Genomic DNA, 20,775 nt, shown 5'->3' with positions numbered 1-20,775 from the left:
ACCAACAACCTGAGTCTCTTACTTTCTAGGGCCCAGAAAGTTCAAAGACTTTGCCTGATACTGGGACCTGAAGCCAGGTCTGAAAATCCGCTTCCAAGGTGCTTGGAGAGCAAGTAGAGGATAGAGAGAGGGGGAGGCTTACATACTTTCCAGTTTTAGCAGAAGAACTTGAGATTAGCAGCTTTTCCCAGTCAGGGAACCATAAATGAAGAGGTTGAGGGGTGATCAGTACCCAAAATACCGATGGTCTGGGTTGTGCTCGAATGAATTCGACTCAAGCCTTCTTAAAGCCAAAGAAAACAAAGTTTATTAAAGATTGACCAAATTGGGTTGCCTCTTAAGGAACCTAAGCATTTGTAATGCTTGTATTCACAAGCAGGCCAGATAGAATCCCAGCTAGACAGAGTCTGAGCTGGATTGAATCTGAGCGAGACCTTGGTCTTTTTAAGCCAAGGTCTTTCCCAGATCTCAGTTTGCTCTACTAAGTATTTAACTCTAGAGTCATGAGGAGGGAAGAGAGAAGATGATGATCAGTGAGTGAAATTTCAGAATTCAAAATAATGGATGTGGAGCAATTACAAATAATAATGAGGTTTAAGGAGTCTTCTCTCTTGTGGGTGGAAAGTGAAAGAAACAGGTTCATAGGAATAGCTAGTTTGATAAACTGGGAATACAAGGTGTTTGGAAAAACATGAAAATGAATATTGAAGCCCCCAAGTTTAAAGAGAGGAGTTACACTGGAATGGAAGACTGTGGATCAAGTGCTCTATTACTTTGGAATGTTGGGAGAGTTGCCTAGAGACTAGTAGAGGATGTCAATAAGAACGTAGGCAGGGGAATGAAGTGAATCTCAATAGAGAAAGGTTGCTAAGTAACAGCAGCAGATGGAAGTCTGGAAGTGATAGTAGGGAATGATGAGTACTACTGAATCCTCTTGTTTCAAGGTATCAGGGGCATGAGAGAAGGAGAGGCAGCTGTGGTAAGAGTGATCAAGGGTAAGAAAGCTGATTTATGCTAATGTCCTTCTGTGAGGTTAAGAAGATGGAAAAACATGACAGAAAGAGGGTATAGAATAAAAGGAAATTTGCCTATTTTTAAAAGAGCTGGAACAGGGAGGACAGAGAAGGTGATGCGGAATGGTAGGGGAAAGTTCAGAGACACGAAAATATGAGGAAAAAATTAACAGAGCAGTTTTTGCCTTAGGAGAGCAAATCCAAATTACAGGAGATAAGGCAAAACGGAAGTATAAATTCACTAACCATGCATCAGGGAAAAACTATGTGATTAATTGAAATAACATTGGATTGGGAGTGAGGAGACTTGAATGTAGTCCTGGCTCTACCACAAACTAGCGAAGTGACCATCTGCCAGTGTAGCAAAATGCCTGGCACATAGTAAATACTTAATAAATTCTTATGGAATTGACTTGAATAAAAGTTATTTAACCATGTAATCCCATGACCCTAACGCTGGAAGTGATCAATTCATGAATATCAAACAAACACTTAAGCCCGCATTAGAGAAGAAGTTGTTCTTTTTGAGCAGAGCAAAATTTCAGTAGTTCAAAAGAAACATGAGATGTGCAAATTTAGAGACATTTCCATTCCAGATGTTCACGTAAACTATTTATGTCTGACATGTGGCAGAGACCTCCAACCCGGTGCCATTTTGACCAAGAATGACAATCACCATAATGAACCAGGAACTGTGCTAGGCACTGGGGATATAAAAACAAAAATGAAAGAGGACTTTCCTTCAGAGAACTTACACTCTCTTTAGGGAGAGAACATTCACATAAATAAGTATATACTAAATGAATACACTTACATTTGGGGGTAGGTGGTGGTCAGGAAAGGTTTTGTAGGTATTGCTCAGAGTAAAAGGAAATAAGGGATTCTTTTATTTTATTTTATTTATTTTAAATTTTCAACATTCATTTCCACAAAATTTTGAGTTCCAAATTTTCTCCCCATTTCTCCCCTCCCCCCACCCCCAAATGTCAAGTATTCTAATTACCCTTACCACCAATCTGCCCTCCCTTCTAACATCCCTCCCTTCCCTTATTCCCATTTTATCTTTTGTCCTGTAGGGCAAGATAAATTTCTATACCCCATTACCTGTATTTCTTATTTCCCAGTTGTATGCAAGAACAATACTCAACAGTTGTTCCTAAAACTTGGAGTTCCAACTTCTCTTCCTTCCTCCTTCCCCACTCATCCCCATTGGGAAAGCAAGCAATTCAATATAGGCTATATATGTGTGGTTTTGCAAATGATTTCCATAATAGTCATGTTGTGTAACAATATATTTCCCTCTATCCTATCCTGCCCCCCCCATTTCTTCTATTCTCTCTTTTGACCTTGTCCCTCCCCAAGAGTGCTGACTTCTAATTGCCTCCTCCTTCCATTGCCCTCCCTTCCATCATCCCCCCATTCTACTTATCCCCTTCTCTCCCACTTTCCTGTATTGGTTTTCATACCAAAATGAGTGTGCATTTTATTCCTTCCTTGAGTCATATGTGATGAGAGTGAGCTTCACTTTTTCCCTCTCACCTCCCCCCTTTTTTCCTCCATTGAAAAGTCTTTTTCTTGCCTCTTATATGAGAGATAATTTGCCCCATTCCATTTCTCCCTTTCACCTCCCAATATATTCCTCTGTAACCCCTTAATTTTATTTTTTATATATGATTCCTTCCTATTCAACTCACCCTGTGCTCTGTCTCTGTCTCTGTCTCTGTCTCTCTCTGTCTCTCTCTCTCTCTCTCTCTCTCTCTCTCTCTCTCTCTGTGTGTGTGTGTGTGTGTATAATACCACCAACTACCCAGATACTGAAAAAAGTTTCAAGAGTTACAAATATTGTCTTTCCATGTAGGAATGTAAACAGTTCAACTTTAGTAAGTCCCTTATTATTGCTTTTTCCTGTTTACCTTTTCATGCTTCTCTTGATCCTTTTGTTTGAAAGTCAAATTTTCTTTTCAGCTCTGGTCTTTTCATAAAGAATGCTTGAACATCCTGTATTTCACTGAAAGAGTTTTGCTGGGTAGGTGATTCTTGGTTTTAGTTCTAGTTCCTTTGACTTCTGGAATATCATATTCCATGCCCTTCAGTCCCTTAATGGAGAAGCTGCTAGATCTTGCATTATCCTGATTATATTTCCACAATACTCAAATTATTTCTTTCTAGTTGTCTCCAATATTTTCTCCTTGACCTGGCAACTCTGGAATTTGGCTACAATGTTCCTAGGAGTTTCTCTTTTTGGATCTCTTTCAGGAGGTGATTGGTGAATACTTTCAATATTTATTTTGCCCTCTGGTTCTAGAATATCAGGGCAGTTTTCCTTGATAATTTCATGAAAGATGATGTCTAGGCTCTTTTTTTGGTCATGGCTTTCAGGTAGTTCCATATTTTTTTAAATTGTCTCTCCTGGATCTATTCTCCAGGTCAGTTGTTCTTCCAATGAGATATTTCACATTATCTTCCATTTTTTCATTCTTTTGGTTTTCTTTTGTGATTTCTTGGTTTCTCATAAAGTCATTAGCCTCCATCTGTTCAATTCTAATTTTGAAAGAACTATTTTCTTCAGTGAGCTTTTGAATCTCCTTTTCCATTTGGCTAATTCTGCTTTTGAAAGCATTCTTCTCCTCATTGACTTTTTGAACCTCTTTTGCCAATTGAGTTAGCCTATTTTTAAAGGTGTTATTTTCTTCAGCATTTTTTTGGGTCTCCTTTAGCAAGGTGTTGACACATTTTTCATGCTTTCCTTGAATCTCTCTCATTTCTCTTCCCAATTTTTCCTCCACCTCTCTTACTTGATTTTCCAAATCTTTTTTGAGCTCTTCCATGGCCTGAGACCAATGAATATTTGTTTTGGATGTTTGGGACAGAAGCTTGACTTTTATGTCTTTCCCTGATAAGTAGTAAGTATTGTTCTTCCTCATCTGAGAGGATGGGAGAAGATATCTGTTCACCAAGAAAGTAGCTTTCTAGTCTTAATTTTTTTCCCTTTTTGGGCATTTTCCCAATCAATTACTTGACTTTTGGGTCCTTTGTCAAGAGTAGGGTATAATCTGGGGATCTGTAAGATCTCAGTTCCTCCAAGGTGGCACAATCAAGCATGTACATTGGTCTGGGAGCAACCAGAATTTTTGTGCCCAGAATATTTGAGTAATAGAATTTCCTCTCCACAACCACCTGGCCTCCAGTTCCACCAAGCCAGCACTGGGGGCTGAGATTCAGATAAGCTCTCAATTCCCCCAGGGAATTTAGGTGGGGGCAGGGCCAACATTCAGTGTGAGATAAAGATCAGCTGCTCAATTTCCCTATGAGTATTAGGTAGGGGCAGGGCCACCACACAGGGCTGAGGTACAGATCAGCTGCTCAGTTCCCCCATTGACTTTACAATCCAACAATGGATGGTTGTTGCTGTGGGAGTTGCTGCTGCCCATGAGGCCTCTGCCACCACTGCCTGAGGCCAGAGATGTGGGGAGACCCTGCTCTCTTCTGGGCCAGCTGAAAAAACCCTCTCACTGACCTTTGGTGTCTGTGGGTTGAAGGATCTGCAAACCACCACTACTGCCACTGGAGATTCCACCCCCGAAGCCTGCTCAGGTCCTCCTCCTGTGTGATGTGGCCAAGGCTGGGCTGGGTTCCACTCAGCGTCTGGTGCAACAAACCTTTCCCATCCATCTTTCAGGTCACCCAGTGCTGGAAATCTTCTCCACTCCATTGTTCTGTGGCTTCTTCTACTGTAGAATTTGTTGAGAATCTTTCTTTACAGGTATTTTATGGGCTGTGGGGGAAGAGCTAATGTAGTGCATCTTTCCACTCCACCATCTTGGCTCCATCCCTGGAAATAAGGGATTCTAAGAGGTAGACTGAGAAAAATGTGCATTCTAGGCATAAGGGTCAGCCAGTGCTAAAGCACAGAGGTGGGAAACCAGTAAAATGGCCAGTTTGATCAGACTGTAGAGTTTAGTAGGGGAGTAATGTATAATATGGTTGGAAAAGTAAGTTGGGGACATATTGTGATAGATTTTTAAAAGTTCACTAGAGGAGCTTAAAATATTTGATCCTAGAAACATTAGGAAGCCATTAGAATTCATCCCATAGGAGGAGAATGTGATGAGACTTACACTTTAGAAAGATCACTATGAGGAAAATAGATAGGAGAGAGGAGAGAAACCAAATGGAAAACTAGTTGGGAAACTAAGTAAGAGGTTATTACAATAATCTAGGTGAGGGGTAATGATCTTTAGAGGTTATTCTGCCAAACTCAAACCTGAACAGGAATTCCCTCTACAACTTTGCAGGCAAGAAGACCACTCCAAGGGAGTCTTTGGGGAGCACCCATTCTACTTTAGGACAATGCTAATGGTTATCAAGCTTTTCTTTCATACAGACTCCCTTGTTGTTCATTTCCCATTTGTGTATTTAATCTATATTTAGCAGATGACTCCTGAAGCCCTGTAGCAAACCAAAATGAAAACAAAACAAAACAAACTCTCCTCAGTTATTGTCAAATGGGTCTTGTCAGGAAGTCCAAGGGTCAGCTACTTTTTACTTTTTTCTCTTCTCTTTTCTCACCTCTGATATCTCAGAAACCTTTAACCCACATGTTCTGTCTTCTCTGGGTTTTAGCTTCATTGTCTCTAAGGCTGTATGTGTAAATGTGGTGCAAAGTGAGGGGAAGTATATGATCTCCCTCAAAGGTTCTTTCTATCTCTAAAATTATATGATTCTAGTGCTTGTCCAAAACAGTCTTTCTTGCAGGAATAGAATTATTAATCTTACAATGCATTTTTTTTTGTCTGGGAGATGAGATCTATTTACATTTTTCACTACTAAAGAATGATATTTAAACAGTTCCCTAATTAGGCTACATTTGGAATGACTCATACCAAAAACTACAATCCTATCCACTTTTCTTATCATGACAATGACCCTGGGGAAAAGGAAAGAATTTATTGGCAGTTCATGAAAATTTGAGTCCTGGGAGCAATGTACTCAAAAACTAAACTCCTACCCAAAATGACTCCTTAATGGAAAAATAAATTGCTTTCAACCATTATGTATTCTGAATTACAACAAAAGGTGTCCAAGGGAGTATGTAAAACAAATATAGTAAATCCTGATATTTAAGAACTGATGCCTCTATACTCCCCAAACTGTGTCACATAGATTTCTTCTGTGTAGTTTATGTTTATAACTTTTATGCAGTGATTCCACTGTCACTGAAGGACAAGTAATTTGTTATAGGAATGTTGACAGATCTTTTCCTTTTTTCATGTTTGCTGTCTTCCTAGTTTTATCCTTAAATGGTCTCAGGATGAACTAATTTTGGGGATTGCTTGTTTTTCATTCCTCTACTGCTCATTGTTTTATGAAGCAATAGTGCTCAGAATCTTCTACCATTGGATTTTATAGATGAGGTTATAATCTAAATTGATATAACTTTGGCTGCCATATTTCTCTACATGGCAGGAAGATCAAATATTTTCTGTCTAAACTGGTTTCTAAGTCCTTTTTATCTCTTTTTGGTAGTGATTGATTCGCATTATTAACTTTAAGGCATGGGGCAAAACACAGAGGAAGACAGCAAAAAATATTTTGGAAAAAAATGGCTTAGGATTAAGAAAGAGAGAGGTCAAAAACTTATAGAATATGGAGAAGACTCAGTAATCCTATATATTTTGAATCCTTTATTCAAAATGGGAGAATCAAGTGATACTGAATATGACAAAGCATGAAATAATATAAAAAATGAAACTGACAAGGAAATGACTGCTTTCTGATAAAGCAATTTGGTTGTGTAAAAGTCAGACATTTGATTTGTTATAACAAATAGCAAAAACAACACCAAATTAGAAGAAAGATTTAATATGGGAAAAAGATGGTGTGCAAATTAAAACAACTACAAAGTAACTAATTTAATTAAACTACTAATACAAAAAAAGAAAAATAATGGAAAGAATAGACATTGGCATACTGTCACTATTTCTTGAGGAAGTTTAATCAATATAAGTCAATTCTCAATATTTGGGTCAATTAACTGGAAATTACATAAACCAAAAATACAGTGGGATGAGAGGAAAATTTAGAGTCTCAGAATGTTATGAGAAAATAAATTTAATCCTTCAAAGGCAACATTTAGTCTAATATACTCAACAACTTTCCTAGTTCACTTGTGATTTATCTTTTGCAAAATGAAAGTAGGTATATTATAATCCTAGAAATCAATGGAGACATTCTATCCTATTAAATAGAAATTACAAATCACCGTAAGGTGTAATTGTATTCATGTAGTCATAACTCTACATCAACAGTCATCTTCAGTGGAATTATATATAGGTGTATGGGGGTGTGTGTGTGTGTGTGTGTGTGTGTGTGTGTGTGTGTGTGTGTGTGTGTGTGTGTGTGTGTGTGTATCTCACAAATTGTAACTAGTCTATAAAGCTTTGATTTTTCTGCCTTTCCCAATTTTTGAGCAAGCCTTCCAAAATAATTTTTTATTCAAAAGACTTACTTGTTATTCTTACAAAAAATTCTCAGGCAGTTATACAAAAGCATTATTTTTCAAGCAATAAGTCAGGTGCCCCATTCAATAAACTGTGTATGGTGATATTACAAAAAATTTGAAAGGCAGAAAAATGTAATTCCCAAACACTGTAGAACTTTAAAAACCAATTTATATCAAGTTGTGTAAAATTAAAGAAAAATCAAAGTAAAAATTATTGGATTTAGGAAGGGATAATGAACAGCCTAAATACAATCTGAGAAATGATTGAATGACCATTAGTCTAAGGAGATTATTTAAGGATATGAGAACATGCAGAGGCTGACAACATAACAATGAGGAAACTTTGTGTGGCATTTTAAGATGCAGCAGTATGAAGCAAAAAAATGAGCAAAATAATCTATTCTCTGATATTCACGGAAGAGACCACAAGAAGACCTGTTTTTGATTCATCAAACAAATATTTATTAAGCATCCACTTAGGCATTGTGCTAGGCACTGAATATTACATATTCAAATGTTATATGGTTGAACTGGCCAATGGAAAATGGGAAAGAAATTACTTGCCTGGTTCCAGTCTACCTCAATGAAGCTGGGGTGGGGGAGAGCTTAAGGGAAGAGGTGGGAGGCAGCAGTTTACTATTTCCATTAATATGTAAGGGCTTGCATTGCATAATGACAGAGTTCCCAAATTGGCTAATGAACCATAAGGAATCAGGAATTCTATGGAGCTACTTGGTTCTTGGAGTCCTTTCTTTCCTGTTGTGAAATATTTTCAGCTGGTCCCAAGAGTTTAGTGAAGGAGAGAGTGCCTGTCTTCTCTTCCATCTAGTTTTACTTTCCTGATCTTAGGTAACTAAGTATCTTGAGATGAAAGTATCCAGAAGACCTCATAAGTTTCAAAAGGTTTTGACGCAACAATCTTTTTGAGATCATGGAGGCTGCAACAATATTCAACTGGCATGGTGGCAGCAGTGGTTGATAATAGGGGAAACTTCTGTATCTGAAAACTTGGCCATTAGGTGGCAAGCAGACATATGGCAGGAGTGATCAAATAGAGCCCAGGGTGAAATACCTAATTTGCAGTATTGCACAGTTGCTATGATCTGATGAGGTTTAAAATACTAGATTCCAAATTGATTATAAGTATTCTTATGTTAAGTTGCTGAATACAATTCTAATCATTTTGTTAATGTGTGCTGTGATTTTTAATATAATGTGTTATTTTTCCCCAATTACATGTTAAAACAATTTTTAAACTTCTTAAAAAAGTTTTGAGTTTGGAAGGGAAGGGAAGGGAAGGGAAGGAAGGAAGGAAGAAAGGAAGGAACGAAGGAAGGAAGGAAGGAAGGAAAGAAAGAAGAAAGGAAGGAAGGAAGGAAGAAAATGAAAAATAGCATGCTTTTGTCTGTATTCAGATAGTATCAGTTCCTTCTCTAGAGGCTGATAGATGCTTATTCATTAGTCCTTTGAGATTATGTTGGAATAATGTATTGCTTCTTTATCGTACAATACTGCTACTACAGTGTACAATTTTTTCCTGGTTCTGACTACTTCACCATGCATCAGTTCATGTAAGTCTTTCCAGGTTTTTCTGAAACCATACTGCTTGTCATTTTCTCTGTAACAACAATATTCCACCACAATCATATACCACAGATTGTTTGGCCACTCCTCAATTGATGAGCATCCTCTCACTTTCCAGTTCTTTCTAAGAATGAATGAACCACCTTCATATACCCAGCTCATGTTTAAACATTAAGTACTCTTGCTCCTGATTCCTTTTTTGGAGAAGGCCTTAGACTTAAACCAAAAAATAATATTATTCCCAGAGTGGGAACTTGTAAGCAAACCAATAAGTATGGGTACTGGGAGCCAAATCTCCTTAACTTGGCTAGAACTTGGAGGAGTGAGTGACCCAGCTCTGTACTCTTAGTAGCAGTACCTTAATGTTAACAGAAACAACTCTGAGGTACCACATCACAGCTATCAGATTGGCTAACATGACAAAAGAGGAAAATTATAAATGTGGAGAAGATGTGGGAAAATTGGAACATTAATGCATTGTTCATGGAGTTTGAACTGATCCAAACATTCTCGAGAACAATTTGGAACTATGCCCCAAGAGCTATAAAAATGTCCATACCCTTTGACACAGCAATACCACTTCTAGGGCTGTATCCCAAAGAGATCATACAAATAGGAAAAGGTACAAAAAAACTTACAGCAGCTCTTTTTGTGATGGCAAAGACTTGGAATTTGAGGGGATACTCATCAGTTGGGGTACTGTGCTATAATAAATAATGAGCAGGCAGACTTCAGAAAAATCTGGAAAGACTTATGTGAGCTGATTCCAAGTGAAATGACCAGAAACAGGAGAACACTGTGCACATCTTGTGCTTTGATAGACTTATTTCTTCTTAGCACTGCAAAGATCTAAGAGAAGTCCAAAACACTCATGTTGGAAAATACTATACACTTCCATAAAAAGAACTATGGAGTCTGAATGCAGATCAAAGCATATCATGTGCTCTCTCTCTCTCTCTCTCTCTCTCTCTCTCATTGTTTTGTTTCTTTTTTCTTGTGGTTTCTTCCATTGGTTCAAATTCTTCTTTACATGTTACATGCCATCTTGGGTTGGGGGGATGCGGAGCGATGAGGAGAAAATTTGTAACTCATGATCTTATGGAAGTGAATGCTGAAAACTAAAAATAAATAAGTAAATGAATAAACAAACAAAATAAAATTGGGAAAGAGAAAAAGAAAAGAAAAATGCCTACTGAGGTGAATAAGCATTGAAATCTCTACCCATCAAGGCAGAATTCACATTGATGAAAATTCCTAGTATTCTATTCCTAGAAATATTTTTCCAGCCAAAGGCAACTTAGAATGTCAGCAGGAAAGGTCTGTCATACCTGGGTGAGAGTGCAGCACAATCAGCACAGGCCACACCAGAGTAGACCAGGCCCTAGCAACCCAGGAGCAAGTCTTGGGAGCCACTGAATCAGCAGCTATAGTGGCTGCTTCTGGAGTTCTTAAGCCACAGATGATAAAGGGGTCAAACAACTGGTCAGAAGGAGATTACATGGGTCTCTTTGCTAGCACTGTGAGCAGGACTCTATTGCTTTTCCTATACTCACATCTGGGTTGCAGTTCTGGGTGGTGGTCCCAGGGTAAGAAGGGGCACTAGAAGACAAATGCTTGCAGCTGCAGGGAACAGGGATACTCATCACAGTTCTAGGGCAATAAAGAGTGTTTGTGATCGCTCACAGACCAGAGAATAGGCCAGGAGAGTAGTAAGCACACTATTCCTTGGATCATTCCACTTTGGAAGAATTGAAAACTTACAAACCACCAGAATTAGCTCTAAAAAAAAAAAATACACAAAAATACCTGAAACTTGGTAGAGAGCTTCCTATACCCCAAGAACAGGACCCCATTTTAACAAGAGTTAAAAGTGAAGAAATGGACTGAAAAAAATGAGCAAACAACAGAAAAGATTCTGACCATGGAAAGTGACTATGGTAACAAGGAAGATCAAAACACATACTCAGAAGATAACAAAGCCAAAGTTCCAATATCCGAAGTTTCCAAAAAAAACATGAATTTTTCTCTCATGAAAGAGCTCAAAAAAGGATTCTGAAAATCAAGTAAGAGAGGTAGAAGAAAAATTGGGAAGAAAAATGAGAGTGATGCAAGAAAATCGTGAAAAAACAAGTCAACAGCTTGGTAAAGGAGACACAAAAAGTACTGAAGAAAATGACACCTTACGAAACAGACTAGGCCAAATGGTGAAAGAGGTACAAAAAAGCTACGAGGTAGAATTGACCAAATGGACAAGAGGCACAAAAATTCATTGAACAAAAAGCTCCATTAAAAGTAGAATTGGGCAAATGAAAAAGGAGATCCGAAAGTTCACTAAAAGTAATAATTCCTTAAAAATTAGAATGGAGCAAATGGAAGCTAATAACTTTATGAGAAATGAAATAATCAAAATCAAAAGAATGAAAAAAACCGAAGACAATGTAAAATATCTCATTGGAAAAACAACTGACTTGGAAAATAGATCCAGGGGAGATAATTTAAAAATTATTGAACTACCTGAAAGCCATGATTAAGAAGAGACTAGACATCATCTTTCAAGAAATTGTCAAGGAGTAAAACTGGTCTGATATTCCAAAACTAGAGGGTAAACTAGAAATTGAAAGAACCCACCAATCTCCTCCTGAAAGAGATCACAAAAGGAAAACTCCATGGAATATTATAGCCAAATTTCAGAGTTCTCAGGTCAAGGAGAAAATATTGCAAACATTCAGAAAGAAATAATTCAAATATCATGGAGCCACAGTCAGGATAACACAAGATTAAGCAACCTCTACATTAAAGGATCAGGGGAGCTTGGAATATCATATTCCGAAGGGTAAAGGAGCTAGGATTACAACCAAGAATCACCTACCCAGCAAAGCTTAGCATAATCTTTCACAGGAAAACATGAGTATTCAAAAAAAATAGAGGACTTTCCAATGAAATATTTCACATTGTCTTCTATTTTTTCATTCTTTTGATTTTGTTTCATTGTTTCTTGATTTCTCATGAAGTCATTAACTTCCATTTGCTCTATTCTAATTTTTTAAGGAATTATTTTCTTCAGTAAGCTTTTGGACCTTCTTTTCCATTTGGCCAATTCTGATTTTAAGGCATTCTTCTCATTGGCTTTTTGTACCTCTTTTACCATTTGGCCTAGTCTGTTTTTTAAGGTATTATTTTCTTCAGTATTGTTGTGTGTCTCCTTTACCAAACTGACTCTTTTTTCGTTGTTTTCTTGTATCACTTTGATTTCTTTTCCCAATTTTTTCTCTACCTCTCTTACTTGATTTTCCAAATCCTTTTTTAGCTCTTTCATAGTTAATTCAAGTTTTTCTTGAAGACTTTGGGTATAGCAGCTTTGACTTTGTTGTCTTCTTCTGAGTGTGCATTTTGATCTTCCCTGTCACCATAGTTACTTTCTCTATTCAAGAGTTTTTCCCATTGTTTGTTCATTTTCCTAGCCTATTACTTGAATTTTAACCCTTTGTTAAAATAGGACTCAGCTTTCAGGGTGAGAGCACACTGTCCTCAGATACAGGGGTTTTGTGCAACTGTTTTCAGAGATACTTCTAGGGGCCTGTAAGTTTCCAGTTCTTCCAAGGCAGCATGATCTAAGGAGAGGTGTTTACTACTCTCCTGGACTGTACTCTGGTATGTGAATGATTTTTAAAAGTATTTGGAGAGGTTGTGGGGAGAGCGCAAGTGAGTCCCTGCCTTTCCTCTGCCATGATGGCTTAACCTTGAAACAGAGGACTTTCAAGCATTCTTAATGAAAAGACCAGAGTTGAATAGAAAATTTGACTTTCAAATACAAGACTCAAGAAAAACATATAAAGATAAAACAGGAAAGAGAAATCATAAAGGACTTAATAAGATTAAAATGTTTACATACCTAAATGGGAAGATGATACTTGTAATTCATAAAACCTTTCTCATTTTTTAGGGCAGTTGGAGTATATGTAAACAGAAGGCACAATGTGAATTGAATATAAAGGGATATCTACAAAAATAAAATGAAGGATTGACAAAGTGAAATGCATTGAGAGAAAGGGAAAGGAAGAGGTAGAATGGGGTAAATTATCTCACATAAAAGAGGCAAGAAAAAGCTTTTGCAGTGGAGGGGAAGATGGGGAAAAGGAGAGGGAAGAATGAGTTAACCTCGCTGTCATCAGAATTGGCTAAAACAGGGAATAATTTAGTTGGGTAGAGAAATCTGTTATCCTACTGTAAAATGGGGGTAAGGGGATAAGAAAAAAGAGAGGTGATAGAATGGAATGCAAATTGAGGGACAGTATAGCCAGAAGCAAAACATTTATGAGGAAAGACAGTGAAAGGAGAGAATAGAATAAATGGGAAGGGGAGTTTGGAAATAAGATGTAGGGAAACACATTTAGCAATCATAACGGTGAAAAATTTTGAAGCAAGTTTCTCTGGTAAAGACCTCATTTATTAAACATGTAGGTAACTGAGTCAAATTTATAAAAATAAAAGTCATTCCCCAACTGATAAATGATCAAAAGATATGAACAGTTTTCAGATGAAGTAGTCAAAGCTATCTACAAGCATATACCTATTAGATTAATTAATAGGACAGAAAAGGGAAATGACAAATGTTGGAGGGAATATAGGAAAAATGAGATATTAAAGCACTGTTGGTGAAGTTGTGACCTGATTCCACTGTTCTGCATAGCAATTTGGAACTATGCTATAAAAACACACATACTCTTTGACCTAGCAATACAACTACTAGATCAGTATTGAAAAACAGATTTAAAAAACCATAAAGGAAAAGGACTTATATATACAAAGATATTTTTAGCAGCTCTTTTCCAACAAAGAATAGGAAATTGACGGGATGCCTATTAATTAGAGAATGGCTGAACAAATTGTGGTATGTGATTGTAATGTAATACTATTGTGCTATAAGAAATGATAAACAGGATGCTGTCAGAAAAACTTGGACTTTCATGAACTGATATAAAGTAAAATGTACTGTGTACAAAGTGATAGTAGTATTGTAAGATGATCAACTGTGAATGACTTAGCTATTCTCAGCAATTCAATGATCCAAGACAAGTCCGAAGGACCTTTGATGAAAAATGCTATCCTTCCCCAGAGAAAGAACTGATGTCTGAATAGAGATTGAAGCATTTTTTTACTTTATTTTTCTCGAGATTTTTTGTTCTGTGTTTTCTGTCACAACATGACTAATACGGAAATAAATTTTGCTTCACTGCACAAGTATAACCTGCATCAAATTGCTTGCTTTCTCAATGGAGAGAGTAGGGAGGAGGAAGGGAAAGAATTTGGAACTTAAAATTTTGAAAACAGATGTCAAAAATTATTTTTTCATGTAACTGGGGAAAAATAAAATATTAAATAGTTTAGCTGTCTGCCTCAGTTTCCCCATCTTTAAAATGGGAATAACAGTAATAGAGGCTGTGAGAATGAATTGAGACCTTGGTAAAGTGCTTTGCAATATTTATATTGTTTGTCTATGCAATGTGTATATTTGTTTTGTGTGGCTATGTTTCTTTGTTAAAGGGAAGAGCTCCTTTTAAAAAATTTTTATTTGGGGAGATTTGGGGCAGGAGCAAGACAAAGGGAGAGTGATTACATTTTTAAAAGGAAGAAAAGATAGGAAAGAATGGTGATGAATCATTTAAAAATAAGCAGAAGATAGCATAAGGAAGTTCAGAAGAGGACATAGACATGCAGAGAAGTTTTGGAATCCCCATGTAAAATTTGAATTATACCACAAGCCCCCCTCCCCCCAAAAAACCCCACCAAACTCACTAAACTTTTTGTACTAGAAAAAACATTGAGCATCATAGAAGTTGAGTTTCATTGTAAACTTTTCTGTTTACAAATGTTTGCACACTTGTTTTACAAATTGTTTTTCATTGTCTATTGAAATATTCATATATGTTGATGTATATGAAGTTGCAATGCCAATGCAATATTCATAGCAGTTGCTATGAATGTACATACATATTTCCAGGGTTGAACTGCAAAATATTATAAGCTCTCTTCATTCAAGACCAAATCCAAACATTTATTCTGAACATCACTATTGAGATACCAGAAGGCAAAACTTAATAAGGTAATAAAAATATTGATACACATCACTAAACCAGGGAGCACCAACATCTTAAGCATTCTTTTTGTCCAATCTCTCTACAAGCAAGCCTCCCCTGCACTTGATTAGTTTAGCACTGAGAAGCATGGAAATCTATGTCCCTCAGCATTTAATTGGAAAGGTGTGCAGGGCTCTATGTAATTTTAGTGTGGGATGTGTCACAACCATGGACTGAGTCAAAGTTCAAAGCAGCAAGACATCTGTGATTGAAATATCTGTGTACCTTTAGACCTGGGAAGATGGTTCTTGTTCCAAGGAAAAAGGAAACACATGTGATCACATGGGTCTATTAATGGATGGGGAAGATCTTATATTCCATTAACCCTAAAGAAGATCATAATAAATTTAAAAAAAAAATTTAAACCCAGAAATGTGAAGCTACTGGATCATTAAAAGAGGATTGGCTGGAGTCAGATTGTAATGGTTTTAAAAGTCTTTCTGAGAATGTTACTGGTTTCTTGAACAAGGGAGTGGCATAATCATACTTGTGCTGGAGTAATGTGAGTTTTTCAGTAATGTAGAGGCAAGATTAGAAAGGGAAGAGGCAGAAAAACCAGTTGGAAACCTATTGCAGCTGTCTACATGAGAGGAGGTGAAAACCTGACCCTGGGTATAGGAGAATAGGAAAAGGATGTAGGAGACAGTTTGCAGAGGTGGAATGAACAAGACATGAGAACTGACTGGAGAGGTGAGGGTGAAGGACTGAGCATGACTCCAAGGTTTCAAACATAGGTGATTGAAGGGATGGCAGTGTTCTCTGTAGAGAGAAATTTGGAAAAGGGGTGGTTTTAGGCAGGCAAGATAATGAATTTTATTTTGAACATGTGCCATTTGAGATGTTAATAGATGATGCCCATCAGGCAGGTGATGAGGGCTGGAGCTCCATAAAATAGGAAAGACACAATATGTAGACAAATATATATGACATAAGAGAGAATGTGATAGGAGTAAAGGAAAAATGTGGACAAAATGAAAAGTGACCATGGGATAGATATTCTGTTGTTATAACACTAAAAAATACATGGGAAGATCTAATCCAGGGGGCTGAGCCAAGATGGCGGAGTGAAAGCAACGACTCACCTAAGCTCCTGGAAAAACTCCTCTGGAAGAGGTTAAGGCTATCTATAATCATATGAAAAAATGCTCTAAATCACTATTGGTTAGAGAGATGCAAATCAAAACAACTCTGAGGTACCACATCACACCTTTAAGATTGGCAAACATGACAGAACAAGAAAATGATAAATGCTGGAGAGGATGTGGGAAAGTTGGAACACTAATTCATTGTTGGTGGAGCTGCGAGCGCATCCAACCATTCTGGAGAGCAATTTGGAACTATGCCCAAAGGGCTACAAAAATGTGCATACCCTTTGACCCAGCAATATCGCTACTAGGACTATATCCCCAAGAGATCATAAAAATGGGAAAGGGTCCCACATGTACAAAAATATTTATAGCAGCACTCTATGTAGTTGCCAAAAACTGGAAGTCAAGGGGATGTCCATCAATTGGGGAATGGCTGAATAAATTATGGTATATGAATGTAATGGAGTACTATTGTGCCATAAGAAATGATGAACAAGAAGACTTCAGAGAGGCCTGGAAGGACTTATATGACCTGATGCTGAGTGAAAGGAGCAGAACCAGGAGAACTTTATGCACAGCAACAACCACAGTGTGTGAGAGTTTTTTCTGGTAGACTTAGATTTTTGTAATAACACAAGAACTTCTTACCAAAAAAAAAAAAAAAAATCCCAATGGAGGATCTCAAGGCAAAATGCCTGCCACACTCAGAGAGAGAAATATGGAAGTCACTCACATATTGTAGCAGATCATGTTTGTGTATGTGTATGTGTTTGTGTATCATGTTCTGATTTGTTATACGATTTCTTTCATTTATTTTAGTCTGACTACATAGCATGACTATAGTGAAAATATACTCAATAGGAAAGTATATGTAGAATCTATACAGAATTGTATGCAGTTGTGGGGAGGGAGGGGGGTAGTGGGGAGTAGGTGGGGAGGGATAAAATCGCAATTGTATGGCAGTGATTGTTAAACATTACAAAATAAAAAAAAATACATGGGAAGTTTAAAGCCCAAGTTTGCTGAATTATAGCACATTTCACATCAGTGCACATGCTATATATGTGAACATTTATGTGTTATGTTTTCCACAACACTTTCTGGATCCCCTTTAGCCTAACATGCTCAGAGTGGAAGTGTGCAAAAAGTAAAGTCAAAACAAGTTTGAAAAGGAAAATAGGATAGGCAAATTTGGATCAATGGGAATAAGATCTGTGATCTTTTTAAAAAGTGAATCTCAGATGTAATGTTTGAGGAGAACAACATTTGCATTTTGATTTCCATTCACATACATAATAACACATATTCTCGTAAATGGCTATTAAAGATAGGAATTTTGAGGTTTAGTGGGTCATATGTCTAGAGACCATTAGTTGCTTTACTCAGAAAACTTCTTAAATTCCTTGGAAATGTGTTGCCAATGGCAATGCTGGGGAGAAAAAGGATACATGCAGATCTTTGCTTCAAAACTGTAATTCCCAGTTACTCAGTCTCCACTAATCTGAAAATGGATCTTTTAACTTGGGCTGGGCTGAATCTTCCCTTTTCATTACTGGGTTGGGTGGAAGGGAAATCCTCACAAAGAAAAGGAATCATATAAATAAATATCAGAAGAGGTTTGCTCAAGAGAACAAAAGGCTTTCAAAAGTTTTAGCTACATGGTATTGATGAAACAGATAAAATTATCTATTTTTTAAAGCAGGTCCTCTGGCATTTTGAGTGACACTGTTTGAAGAGAAATACTCTTCTTTAAGAAATAACTAATTCTATAAGAAGTTTCATTCATTTAATCTAGTCTTACTCTGTTCTACTTTAATTGAAGTACATATATTCTTATTATATATATACATATAAAATACAGAAATATATTTTATATGTAGTAAATGTTAAAATATGTTAAAAACATAGTGGGTTTAACATGTAAATGTATATTTTCTACAGAAAGATAATATATGCACAATATATAATATTATATAAGATGTATATGTATGTTGATTTAAATTATATGTTGTGATATTACACATAATGCAATATAGATTATAAATAATATATTTCCGTGGAAATATATGTATTTCCTTGTTAAACCCACTGTTTTAATAGGCATATATTAAATATACATGTATATGTACATAAATAATATAAAATGTTTCCAAGGAAAACCCACTGTGCCTTTAATTAAATGAAAGAAAAGTGATAGCTGGTTATAAAAATAACATAATGTAATTATATAAAATAATGTAATGAGTATGGTCATCCCTGAGCTTTGATGACATTCATGACTTCAATTTTCTACTATATTGTGTGCTCAACCTTTGTTGCTGAAGACCATGCCATCAAAGAAATGAGGCAATTGGGGTTAAGTGACTTGCCCAAGGTCACATAGCTAGTGAGTGTCAAGTGTCTGAGGTGAGATTTGAACTCAGGTCCTCCTGACTCCTGCACTGGTGCTGCCACCTAGGGGCCGTTTGAGGAGCGACACTGGCCAATGGTGGCAATGGAGATGGAGATGGGAGGAGATACTTCAGGCTGTTGGAGGCTGCCCAGACACCTGGGTCATCCTGGGCTCGTTTTACGGTATTTCTTCTCTGGTTGGTCTTTTCTACTAAAAGAAGCAGAGGAAAAGGAACTAAGGACAAAAGAATTGCAAAAGGAGATAAAAACAAAGTAAGACCAATTTAATTTGAGGACTGGCAGCTTTTTACCCTTCATCCCTGGCTGCAGCCTTGTTTTGGGGCCTCCTCATCCATGCCTCCCTTTCCTCACACTCTACAAACTGGCTTTATTTTTTTCTCTTGTCTTTTACACTGGCTGGCTCCAGTGCCTGGGATAAATTTCTACAGTTCTGCCTCTTAGCATTCCTTGTTTTATTTAAAGCTCAGATCACGTTGCCTCTAGATAAAGCCTTTTCTGACAATCCCACCTACTAGCATTGTCCCACCCTAAACTGCCAATATTTGTTTTGTACACACACACACACACACACACACACACACACACACATATACATGCATACATTCGTACATACATGTGTGTATATATACACGTACATATATGTCTATACATATGTATGTGTATGTATGTATGTATATAGGCTACCTCGCCGAATAGAATCTAAGTTCTTTTAGGGTAAACTTGTATTAAAGGAAACAAAGTAATGTGAACAGAACCAGGTGAACAATTTACACGGTGGTTCTAACTCAGATTAAAACAACGACCAACTTCTCATTCCTGGACCCTTGTGGCTTCTCTCTCTGATTGAATGACTCCTGCACTTATGGAGGGTGCCCAGGCCAGTCTGGTTGCTCTCCAGGTTACACCTCAGACTGCCTAAACTATGGCCGTGTGCCAACATTTTCATTCCTTTCTTCCCCTCCCCCTCATTCTTCTCCCTCTGTTCACATGGGGAGTCATACCCTTACTTGTGGATGCTCTATTGAAAGGAACATAAATTTTGATCACTTACATTTCACAAAGTATCTTTGGAACTTGGGGGCCATTTTTTTCTCTCCCAATTTATCTATCATTTTTTTCAAAAAACTGGGACAATTAACTCTTTTGTCTCATGCAGTTTTCATTTTTGATCTCTTGAAATATAGCTTTAGAAAACCAGGCTTTGATAAAGCCCATTGTGATTTAAATGGACATACTTGACTTTAAACCCAAATCACTCTGGCTTTCACTGATTGGCTAATAGTAAATTATCATTATTAGTGAGCCCAAATTATTAGTGAGCCCAAGCCTCACTTGTTCATTGTTTGGGTTCAAGTGTAAATAGCAACTATTTCTGTTATGGTCAGTAACTTTGAGTGTCTGCCCCCCCCAGAATGATTCTTTTGTGAAGGCAGACTAGGCCATCTTTTACCTTTATTCTTGGTCTTTAATTCCTGAATTGTTGCCTCAGACAAACTGAGAACTGGAAAAGAATTTAGCTTAAAAAAGCCAAAGTCTCCCACTGCATCTGTGGCTACCTCCAGTCATCCTGACCTATGTTTTGCCACTGGACTCTGATGACTCTGGAGGAGAGAGTGAGTGAGGCTGATGACTTTTCACAGCTCTGCCTCACTTAAAATCCAATTCACTTACAAATCAAGACTTTACCCTCCTGATAGCATTGGTCCTTCCTGAGCACTAGAACAATGCATGTAAGGTGGCATGGATCTAATTTGATACAAGTTACCAGGATCCATGGCCATAAACAATCTCACTGCACTTGTGTATCACAGATAATATAAACATCTGAATTTAGCGAGTAAACATCACGCTGTGCCTGCTCTATGCTAAGTCACGATATAGCCAAAGTTAATGTAAACTTAAGAGTCTATAGTTGGCATGTTGCCTTCTTTGTTTCTCTATAAATCAAACAAGCACTGGTCAGTAAGGGCAGAATGTGAATGCTGTGCTTGTCTCAATTTGTTGCCATCGAGACCCAAAATTAGGGGGATACTGTAGAA

At 37.2% G+C, this 20,775-nt stretch overlaps 1 long non-coding RNA gene across 4 annotated transcripts in view; it reads left to right on the top strand.

Moving 5' to 3' along the window:
- Positions 1 to 870: 870 nt before the first annotated feature.
- The window catches only part of LOC140513188 (uncharacterized), a 44,205-nt gene continuing 24,300 nt past the window's right edge, over positions 871 to 20,775 (top strand). For all 4 annotated transcript variants that reach the window (XR_011970106.1, XR_011970109.1, XR_011970107.1 and 1 more), the window contains exon 1: positions 871 to 995. This is a non-coding gene — a long non-coding RNA (uncharacterized lncRNA). The remainder of the gene's footprint in view (positions 996 to 20,775) is intronic.

This window comes from Notamacropus eugenii, chromosome 7 (assembly GCF_028372415.1).
Source record: "Notamacropus eugenii isolate mMacEug1 chromosome 7, mMacEug1.pri_v2, whole genome shotgun sequence".
Classification (NCBI taxonomy): Eukaryota; Metazoa; Chordata; class Mammalia; order Diprotodontia; family Macropodidae; genus Notamacropus; species Notamacropus eugenii.
The sequence above is the reverse complement of the archived record's forward strand: the minus strand, read 5'-3'. Positions and strand labels throughout refer to the sequence as shown.